We start from the raw sequence: 11363 nt of genomic DNA on the forward strand, positions 1-11363 counted from the left end.
CTGAGTCCGTGAATGGAGATGACTGGGTCTGCGAAATGAGCTGTCTGGGTCTTTGAATTGAGAACGCTGGCACTGTGAATGGAGCAGCCTTAATCTGTGAAATTAGCTGTCTGGGTCTCTGAATGGAGCTGTCTCGGTCTCTGAATGGTGCTGCCTTGATCTGCGAATGGAAATGACTGAATCTGTGAAATTAGTTGCCTGGGCCTGTGAATGGTGCTCTCTGAGTCTTTGAATGGTGCTGTCTTGGTCTGGGAAATGAGTTTTCTGGGTCTGTGAATGGATCTGTCTGGGTCTGGAAATCGAGCTGTCTGAGTCTGTGAAAGGATATATCTGGGCATGTGAAATGAGCTGTCTGAGTCTGCGAATGGACCTGTCTAGGTCTATGAAATTAACTTTCTGAATCTGTGAATGGAGCTGTCTGGGTCTGTGAGTTGACCTTTCTGAGTCTGTGAATGGAGCCGTCTGTGTTTGTGAATGGGACTGTCTGGGTCTTTGAAAAGAGTTGTCTGCGTCTTTGAATTGAGGTTTCTGGGAGTGTAATAAAATCTGTCAGAGTCTGTGAAATGTACTGCTTGGGTCTCTATATGGTGCTCTCTGGGTATGGGAGTGGAGCTGTCTGGGTCCGTGAATGGAGCTGTCTGGGTCTGTGTAATTAGCTGTCTGTGTCTTTGAATTGAGGTGTCTGCGTCTGTGAATGGAACAGTCTGAGTCTGTGAATTGACCTTTCTGAATCTGTGAATGGAGCAGTTTGCGTTTGTGAATGGAGCTGTCTGGGTCTCTGACAAGTGTTGTCTCTGTCTTTGAATTGATCTTTCTGGGTCTGTGAATGGACCTGTCTCAGACGCCTTATCCATTAGGCCACGCGGTCACTAGCAGGAGTTTGCAGCTCAGGTGACATCTGTGGACAGAGAAATACAGGGTCAACCTTCCAGTTCCTTGAGCTCTCTGCAGAACTAAGTATTTCAGCTCCAATCTTTTCAGCAAATAGCAAAATTAAGAAACTACCCACACCATCAAAAAGTAAATGGCCTGTACGGAGATCGAACCCGTGACCTTTGCGTTAATAGCACCAAGCTCTAACCTACTGAGCTAACCGGCCTGACTTCGCTCCGTTCGCTGTTAAATTCAATTTATGTTGATTTTTGGTTTTTGTCAGTTGACTTCGAAGGCTGTAAAAGAAAGACTCGGATTTCTACAGCGCCTTTCACCTCAGGACATCTCAAAGCACTTTACAGCCAATGAAGTTGTAGTCACTGTTGTAATGTAGGAAAAACAGCAGCACCCAATTTGTGCACTGCAAGCTCCCACAATGTGATAATCGAGGATAACCTGTTTTAGTGATGGTGATTTGCGGATAAATATTGGCTACAGGACAACGGGGTAAACCTCACCACACCATGCTCTTCTTGCAATAGTGCCATGGGATCTTGGGATCATGGGATGCTCCGATAGTTCAACAATCTGTCTATCTCAGCCTTGAACATAATCAATGATTCAGGCTCCACAGCTCTCTGGGGTAGATAATTCCAAAGATTCACAACCCTCTGAGAGAAGAAATTCCTCCTCATCTGCGTCTTAAATGGACAAACCCTTATTCTGAAACTATACCACCTGATTCTAGATTCCCCCATGAGGGAAAACACCCTCTCAGCATCTACCCTGTCAAGACCCCTCAGAATCTTATATGTTCCAATAAGATCACCTCTCATTCTTCTAACCCCCAATGAGTATAGGCCCAACCTGCTCAACCTTTCCTCATAAGACAATCCCTTCATCCCAGGAATCAACCTAGAGAACCTTCTCTGAACTGTCTCCAATGCAAGTATATCCCTCCTTAAATAAGGAGAACAAAAATGTATGCAGCACTCTAGGCGTGGCCTCACCTGTACAGTTGTAGCAAGACTTCCCTGCTTATATGCTCCATGCCCCTTGCAATAAAGGCCAACATTCCATTTGCCTACTTAATTACTGCATGCTAACTTTTTGTATTTCATGTACGAGGACACCCAGATCCCTCTTAACCGCAGCATTCTGTAGTCTCTCTCCATTTTAATAATATTTTGCTTTTCTATTCCCTCCACGGCCTCGCCCCTCCCTATCTCTGTAATCTCCTTCAGCCCCACAACCTTCTGAGATATCTGCGCTCCTCTAATTCTGCCCTCTTGAGCATCCCTGATTATAATCGCTCAACCTTTCTGTTGCCCTAAGCTTTGGAATTCCCTGCCTAAACCTGTCCACCTCTCTTTCCTCCTTTAAGACGCTCCTTATAACCTATCTCTTTGACCAAGCTTTTGGTCACCTGCCCTAATTTCTCCTTATGTGGATTGTTGTCAAATGTTTTGTCTGAAAATACTCCTGTGCAGCGCCTTATGACGTTTTACTACGTTAAAGGTGCTATATAAATGCAAGTTGTTGTTGGTAATGGTGGTGGCGGATTCGGTGATGGTCATGCTGTTGAATGTGAAGGGGCGGTGGTTAGACTTTCGCTTGTTGGAGCTGGCCATTGCCTGGCACTTGTGTTGGCTGTTGTCATGTGTGGCACACAGTGACATATGTACAGTATTTGCCGATCGGATAGTGTATGATTGACAACTGCAGGTTATATGCTGAAAGAGTAATGCAGGAAATTGTCAGCTAGAGTCTCGAAAATATAAGCTTATACACATAAGTAAAACCCAATGGCCGGTTAGCTCAGTTGTTTAGAGCATGGTGCTAATAACACCAAGGTTGTGGGTTTGATCCCCGTACGGGCCATTTGATTTTTGGTAGAGAGGGTAGTTTCTTGATTTTGTTATTTGTTGAAAAGTTTGGATGGAAACTCACACGGGACCTGCAATACTTTGAAGCAAAGCTGGAAATCCTGAGTTCTGACCTGCGGAGCGTTTCCAACATTAAATGAACAATTCCAGATCCATCGGGATTTCTCGTATTTCAATCAGTGAACGGTTCACAGCTGCTGTTTGGTTTGGAGTGCAAAGAATAGAACTGAAATAAATACAATCCCGGGGTTTAATCACTAATTATTAACATACCGCCAGAAACAGACCGTTCGGTCCAACCAGTCCATGCCGCCGTTTATGCTTCACTCGAGCCTCCTCCCGACTTTCCTCATCTAAATCTATCAGCATAACCCTCTATTCACTTCTCCCTCATTTGCTTACCTAGCCTCCCCTTAAATGCATCTGTATTATTCACCGCAACCACTCCCTGTGGTAGCGATTTCCACATTCTCACCACTCTCTGGGTAAAGAAGTTCCTGCTGAATTCCCGATTGGATTTCTTGCTGACTATCTTATATCGATGGCCTCTAGTTATGCTCTTCCCCACAAGTGGAAACATTCTCTCTATATTCACTCTGTAAAAACCTTTCATAATTTTAAAGATCTCGATTAGCTCACTTCTCAGCCTTCTTTTTTCAAGAGAAAGGGGACCCAGCCTGTTAATCCTTTACTGATATGTAAACCTTCGCATTTCTGGTATCATCCTTGTAAATCTTCTCTGCAGCCTTGGTCTAACCAAGGTTTCTTACTGGTTTAGCATAATTTCCCTACTTTTCAATTCTATCGCTCTAGAAATAAACCGTAGTGCTTGGTTTGCTTTATATATGGCCTTGTTAACCTGTGTAACAACTTTCAGTGATTTGTGTATTTGTACTCCGAGATCCCTTTGTTTCTCTACCCCACCTAGACTCGCACCCACCAAGAAATAAGTGACCTCCCTATTCTTCCTAACATAATGAAATACGTCACACTTATTTGTGTTCAAATTCATTTGCCAATGCTATGCCCATTCTACAAGTTTATTAATGTCCTCCTGTAACTTGTTGCAGTCCTCCTCAGTATTGGCTAGCCCCCCCAATTTGGTGTCATCTGCAAATTGATAAATTGTGGCTCTGATTACTTAGTCTAAATCGCTAATACAAATTGCGAACAGCAGTGGCTCCAGCTCTGATACTTGTGGAACACCACTACCCACCTTCTGCCACTGTGAATAAGCTACCCGGTAGTCGGACTATCTGCCTTCTCTCCTTAAACCAGCCAGCAATCCAGTCCGCTACTTCTCGCCTGACTCTGAATTCTCTGACCTTCTTCATCAGTCTATTATGGGGTACATTATCGAAGGCCTTCTGAAAATCCAGATAAATTACATCTACTGCATTACCATTGTCTACTCTCTCTGTTGGTTTGGAGTGCAAAGAATGAGACTGAAATGACATCGGCCATCTCCAGTTCCCTGCTCCCCTCACCCACTCCAACCTAACTCCCACTGAACTTGCAGCACTCCGTTCTCTCCGATCCAACCCTAACATTGTCATTAAACCTGCTGACAAAGGTGGTGCTGTTGTTGTTTGGAGGCTGAACGGCAACTCTCTGACAGCTCCTCCCAACTCCCCCTGGACCATGACCCCACTACTGAACATCAAGCAATTGTTTCCAAGACTGTCACTGGCCTCATCTCCTCTGGAAATCTTCCCCCCATGGCCGCCAACCTCTCAGTTCCTCAACACCGCACTGCCCACTTCGACATCCTTCCCAAGATCCACAAACAGGACTGCCCTGGTTGACCAATTGTTGCACCCTGTTCTTGCTCCACAGAACTGATTTCTTCCTATCTTCACTCTGTTTTTTCTCGACTTGTCCAGTCCCTTCCCACCTACATGTGCGACTTTCCAACACCCTCCGTATTTTAACAGTTTACAGTTTCCTGGCCCCAAATGTCTCCTTTTCGCTCTGGATATCCATTCCCTCTACACCTCCATCCACCACCAGGACGGCGTTAAGCGGCTCCACTTCTTCCTTGAACAGAGGCCTCACCAGTCCCCATCCACCACCGCCCTCGTCCGCCTGACTGAACTTGTTCTCACATTGTACAACTTCTCCTTTGATTCCACTCACTTCCTCCAAATTAAACGTGTTGCTATGGGTACCTGCATGGGCCCTAGCTATGCTTGCATTTTTGTGGGATATGTGGAACATTATTTGTTCCAGTCCTACTCAGGTCCCTCTTTTTCCGGTACATCGATGACTGTATTGGTGCTGTTTCCTGCACTCGCCCTGAACAAGATAATTTCTTTCATTTTGCTTCCAAATTCCACCCTTCCCTCACCTTCACATGGTCCATATCCGACTCTTCCCTTCCCTTCCTCGACTTCTCTGTCTCCATTTCTGGGGATAGGCTATCGATCAACATCCACTATATGCCCACTGACTCCCACTGCGACCTGGACCACACGTCCTCCCACCACGCTTGCTGTAAGGACTCATAGAAACATAGAAACATAGAGACATAGAAGATAGGAGCAGGAGTAGGCCATTCGGCCCCTCGAGCCTGCTCCAAAATTCAATGAGATCATGGCTGATCATCCAAATTCAGTACCCTGTCCCTGCCTTCTCCCCATATCCCTTGGTCCCTTTTACTTAAGAAATATATCTAACTCCATCTTGAATATATTTAATGAATTTGCCTCCACTGTCTCCTGTGGTAGAGATTTCCAGAGGTTCACCACTCTCTGGATGAAGAAATTCCTCCTCATCCCTGTCCTAAATGGCTTTCTCCTTATCCTTAGATTGTGATCCCTGGTTCTGGAATCCCCGGCCATCGGGAACATCCTTACTGCATCTAGTCTGTCTAGTCCTGTTAGTATTGTATAAGTATCAATGAGATCACCTCTCATTCTTCTAAACTCCAGCGAGTATAAGACCAATCGACCCAATCTCTCCTCATACATCATTCCTGCCATCCCAGGTATCAGTCTGGTGAATCTTCACTGCTCTCACTCCATGGCAAAAACATCCTTCCTCAGATAAGGTGACCAAAACTGCACACAATTCTCAAGATGTGGTCTCAGCAAGGCCCTGTACAAATGCAGCAAGGCATCCTTGTTCCTGTACACGAACCCTCTAGCTACGAAGGCCAACATACTATTTGCCTTCTTAACCACCTGCTGCACCTGCATGCTTACCTTCAGCGGCTGGTGCACAAGGACAACCAGGTCTAGTTGCACTTCACCTTCTCCCAATCTATTGATGTTCAGATAATAATCTGCCTTCCTGTTTTTGCCACCAAAGTGGACAACCTCGCCTTTATCCACATTATACTGCATCGGACATGCTTCTTCCCAATCACCCAACCTGTCCAAATCATACTGGAGTTTCTCGGCATCCTCCTCACATGCCCACCCAGCTTTGTGTCATCTGCAAACTTGGAGATGTTACATCAAGTTCCCTCGTCTAGATCATTAATATATATTGTGAATTACTGGGGTCCTAGCACCGATCCCTGCGGTACCCAACCAGTCACTGCCTGCTACTTGGAAAAAGACCCGTTTATTCCAACTCTTTGCTTCCTGCCTGCCAACCAGTTATCTGTCCAAGTCAGTACCTTGCCCCCAATCCCATGTGCCTTAACTTTACACGCTAATCTCTTATGTGGGACCTTATCGAAAGCCTTCTGAAAGTCCAAAAACATCACATGCACATAGCATTTTCCCCACTACCGATGTCAGGCTTACCGGTCTATAATTCCCCGTTTTCTCTCCACCACCTTTTTTGAATAGTGGGGTAACATTAGCTACCCTCCAATCCATGGGAACTGTTCCAGAATCTATCGAATTTTGGAAGATGACCAGCAATGCATCTTCTATTTCTAGGGCCACTTCCTTAAGTACACTAGGATGTAGATTATCAGTCCCTGGGGATTTATCCATTCCATTCTATTCCTTTCTCCCAGTTTCTCTGTCTCCATTGCATCTGTTCTCATGATGCCACCTTCCATACCAGTGCTTCCGGTATGTCTTCCATTTTCCTCAACTGAGGATCCCCCTCCACCATGGTTGACATGACACTCGACCGAGTCCATTCCATTTCCCGCACTACTGCTCTCACCCATTCTGCTCACTCCCAGAAACATGATAGCGTTCCCCCCTTGTCCTCACCTATCACCCCACCCGCCTCCACATTCAACGGATTATCCTGCGCCATTTCCACCACCTCCAGCATGACCCCACCACCAAATACATCTTCCCCTCCCCCCTTTCAGCATTTCGAAGGGACCGCTCTCTCCATGACAGCCTGGTCCACTCCTCTATCACCGCAACACCCCTTCTCCTTCGCCCAGCACCATCCCATGCAAGTGCAGGAGATGCAACACCTGCCCTTTTACCTCCTTCCTTCCCATCGCCCAGGGCACCAAACACTCCTTCCAGGTGAATCAGTGATTACTTGTACTTCTTACAATTTAGTATACTGTATTCGCTGAATCTACATTGTGACACCAAATGCAGATTGGGTGCCCGCTTTGCAGAACAGTCGGCAAGTGTGACCCCGAGCTTCCGGTCGCCTGTCACTATAATTATCTGCTCCACTCCCTCTCTGATCTCTCCTTCCTTGGCCTGTTACACTGTTCCAATGAAGCTCTACGTAAGCTCGAGGAACAGCACCTCATCTTTCTATTATGCACTTTACAGCCTTCTGGACTTAATATCGAGTTCAACAATTTCAGACTATAAATTGGCCCCTGTATTTCTTTTATTTTTATTAATTGGTTCTCATGTTTCCTCACATGACAGTTGTTAATGTTTCTGCCATAATCATTCACACCTCATCTTGAGCCATCTTTTGATCGTTAACTTGTCCTATTACCTCTCCTTTTGCCTTGCACCATCATCCCTTTTGTAAGTTAATCTCTCCTGCCTCCCATTCTATCACAGACATTCCCTTTGTTCTTACCTCGCCTCCACCCACCCCTGCTTAAAAATCCCTCTTCCCTAACCTTTTCCAGTTCCGACGAAGGGTTCAACCTGAAAGGTTAACTCTGTTTCTCCCTCACTCGATGCCGCCTGACCTGCTGAGTGTTTCCAGCATTCTCTGTTGTTATTGAAATGAACACAATGATGGAGTTTAATCACTCATTACTAGGATTTGTTTAGTTTGCATTTATTTGGCCGCGTGGCCTAATGGATAAGGCGCCTGACTTTGGTGTAAATTCTGATGCCATCAGAAGATTGTCGGTTCGAGTCCTGCCGTGGTCGTTTTACACACTTTTTAATTCGTGTTCAACTTTAGAAAACCAAACCGCGTTTCCACTCTTTTCCTTCCAAACATTGCAGGGTTCTTTATTAAATGGAATTTTTACGTGCTGTCTTATGTGTAAATTTCTCACTGATCTTTGCAAATAGGTTCAAACAAATCCACAATTTCTAATTGATGACAAATTAGTGTTTCCAATTGGAGCAACAGCTTTGGGTTAATCAGTGTCATAACATGCAGTGGAGGGAATTCTGATCAGTTTCGGGGCCAGTGATCTCCACAGGGAACCGATGAAATAAAATAAAGAATTTGCAGCGCAATCGCTGCGAGCAGGGTTCGAACCTGCGCAGGGAAACATTTATTGAATTTCACAAGTCCAACACCTTAACCACTCGGCCATCGCAGCTTCGCAAATGCAATCTTTCAACAGTGAAATGACCTGTGCAATCTATTAGACAACTGCCCTGCATAATATAAATGGAAGGAAGTTGTGTGACAGCTGTACAGAGGCCTGGTTAGGCCACTGTGTACAGTTCTGCGCACTACACCTTAGAAAGGATATATTGACCTGGGAGGGAGTGCGGTGCAGATTCACGAGTGTGTTACCAGGGCTCCAAGGGTTAGGCTAGGAGCAGAGATCACATAATCTAGGCTTGTATTCCCTGGAATATTGAAGATTAAGGGCAGAGATCATAGAAATACAGAAATTTACGCCAGAGAAGGAGGCCATTCGGCCCATCGTGTCTTTGCCGGATGAAAAAGAGATATTTTGCCTGATCCCACTTTCCAGCTCTGGGTCTGTAGCCCTGTAGGTTACAGCACTTCAAGTGCATGTCCATAGTGCTTTCTATTAATGTGATCGGTAGTGACTTCCAGATCCGCTCCACTCTCTGTGTGAAAATGGTTCTTGTCAACTCCTCTTCAATCATTTTACCAGTTACTTTAAATCTACGCCACTGATCATTGACATCTCTGCTAAGGGAAATAGGTCCTTCCTATCCAATTTATCTAGGCCCCTCAGAATTTTATGCACCTCAATTATGTCTCCACTCCACCTCCTCTGCTCCAAAGATAACAACACAACCCTATCCAATCTTTAATTGCAGCTAAAATTTTCCAGTCCTGGCAAGATCCTAGTAAATCTCCTCTGTACCCTCTCTAGGGCAATAACATCTTTCCTGTACTGTGGTGACCAAAGCTGTCTGCAGTACTCTAGCTGTGGCCTAACTAGTGATTTATACTGTTCAAACATAACCACACTGTTCTTGAATTCTATGCCTTGGTAATAGAAACATAGAAACATAGAAGATAGGAGCAGGAGTAGGCCGTTCGGCCCCTCGAGCCTGCTCCACCATTCAATCCGATCATGGCTGATCATCCAAATTCAGTACCCGGTCCCTGCTTTCTCCCCATAACCGTTGATCCCTTTAGCCTTAAGAAATATATCCAACTCCTTCTTGAATATGTTTAATGAATTGGCCTCTACTGCCTTCTATGGTAGAGAATTCCACAGGTTCACCACTCTCTGGGTGAAGAAATTCCTCCTCATCTCTGTCCTAAATGGCTTACCCCTTATCCTTAGTCTGTGACCCCTGGTTCTGGATTCACCGACCATCGGGAACATCGTTCCTGCATCTAGTCTGTCCAGTCCTGTCAGAATTTTATACGATTCAATGAGATCCCCTCTCATTCTTCTAATCTCCAGTGAGCATAAGCCCAATCGACCCAATCTCTCCTCATACATCATTCCTGCCATCCCAGCTATCTGCCTGGTGAATCTTTGCAGAACTCCTTCCATGGCAAGAACATCCTTCCTCAGATAAGGCGGCCAAAACTGCACATAATACTCAAGATGTGGTCTCCCCAAGGCCCTGTGCAAGTGTAGCAATACAACATTGTTCCTGTACTCAAACCCTCTCGCTATGAAGGCCAACATACCATTTGCCTTCTTAACCACCTGCTGCCTAATAAGGGAAAATATTCCCTAGGACTTTTTAACCAATAATAAAAACAAACTGCTGTAAAAATTCAGCAGCTCATCTGAAATAAAAACAGAAAATGCTGGAAATATTCAGCAGGCAACCTGAAATAATTTCCAATACTTTTTGTTTTTATTTCAGATTCCAGCATCCGCACTCTTTTGCTATTGCCTCCTTAACCATCTTATCTACCTGCACTGTTACCTTCATGGACCTGTGGATATGCACTCCAATGTCCCTCTGTTCTTTTACGCTTCTCTATATCCTACCATTTATTGTGTATTCCTTTGTCCTGTTAGCCCTCTCCTAATGGATTACCTCTCACTTCTACGAATTGAATTCCATTTGCCACTTTTTTGCCCACCTGACCAATTCATTGATAATGTACTGCAGTCTGGAGCTTTCTTCCTCACTAAAAACCACACGGACAACATTTATATAACATCGGTAAACTTCTTAATCCTACATTGAATTCCAAATCTGTGATATATAACACAAAAAGCACGGGACCTAGTACTGAGCCCTCCCGAATCCCACTGAACAGCCTTCCGGTCAAAAAACACCCATCGAACACTACCCTTTGCTTCGAACTTGCCACATCCCTTGGATCCTTTGGGCGTTTACCTGCCTTACCCTCTGCCATGTGGGCAGACCCTGATATTTAGGATATTGAAGGTAATTGATAGATTAGACAGAGGGAAACGTTTTCCGCTGGGGCGAGGGATGGGGGGTGGGGGTGGGGGCTGGTGTGGGGACAGTGGGGGGTGGGGGCTGGTGTGGGGGGCAGTGGGGGGGGTGGGGGCTGGTGTGGGGGGCAGTGGGGGGGGTGGTAGAGTCTAGGTCAAGGGGAACAAACCTTAAAATAGGAACCAGGCCGTTCAAGAGAGAAATTAGGAAACATTTCTTCATACAAAGAAAGGTCGAACTATGGAACTCCCTCCCACAAAAGGCAGTTATTGCTGGATCATTTAATGACTGTATATCTGAGATCGATAGACTTTTGCTAGACCGGGGTATTAGGGGAAAATAATAGACTTGTTTAACAAAAATTGCTATTAATATAAGTATACTTTAAAAATGATGGCGAATGTGCCCCACCTGGTGGGTTAACAGGCACGGTGCATGTAAGCAGGTCTGCAGTGTAAGTAAAGGCGAGTGTGCACGGTGCGTGTTAGATCGTCTGCTTCTTTACAGAAAACTGAAGGCTGCCTGTGGTTCATCAATTCAGGAAGTTCCTAACCATCAGCTTTTTTGGACTGAATGATGCAAACGACTTGCTTGTCCCAGTACGAAAGTGATTCATTCTGTGTGTGTTTAAAAGTGATCAACTGTCAGTCCGGTTTCATTCAGTGTCTGT

General features: G+C 45.2%; 2 non-coding genes across 2 annotated transcripts; both read right to left on the minus strand.

The window, feature by feature from the left end:
- Positions 1 to 1025: 1025 nt before the first annotated feature.
- trnan-auu (transfer RNA asparagine (anticodon AUU)) lies at positions 1026 to 1099 on the minus strand. Its single transcript has one exon. It is a non-coding gene; the product is annotated as a tRNA-Asn (tRNA).
- Positions 1100 to 8348: 7249 nt separating this feature from the next.
- trnat-ugu (transfer RNA threonine (anticodon UGU)) lies at positions 8349 to 8433 on the minus strand. Its single transcript has one exon. It is a non-coding gene; the product is annotated as a tRNA-Thr (tRNA).
- Between the last annotated feature and the right edge of the window lie 2930 nt (positions 8434 to 11363).

Source organism: Somniosus microcephalus, unplaced genomic scaffold (assembly GCF_052327205.1).
Source record: "Somniosus microcephalus isolate GS21.2 unplaced genomic scaffold, FLI_Smic_1.0 unresolved_chr8, whole genome shotgun sequence".
Classification (NCBI taxonomy): domain Eukaryota; kingdom Metazoa; phylum Chordata; class Chondrichthyes; order Squaliformes; family Somniosidae; genus Somniosus; species Somniosus microcephalus.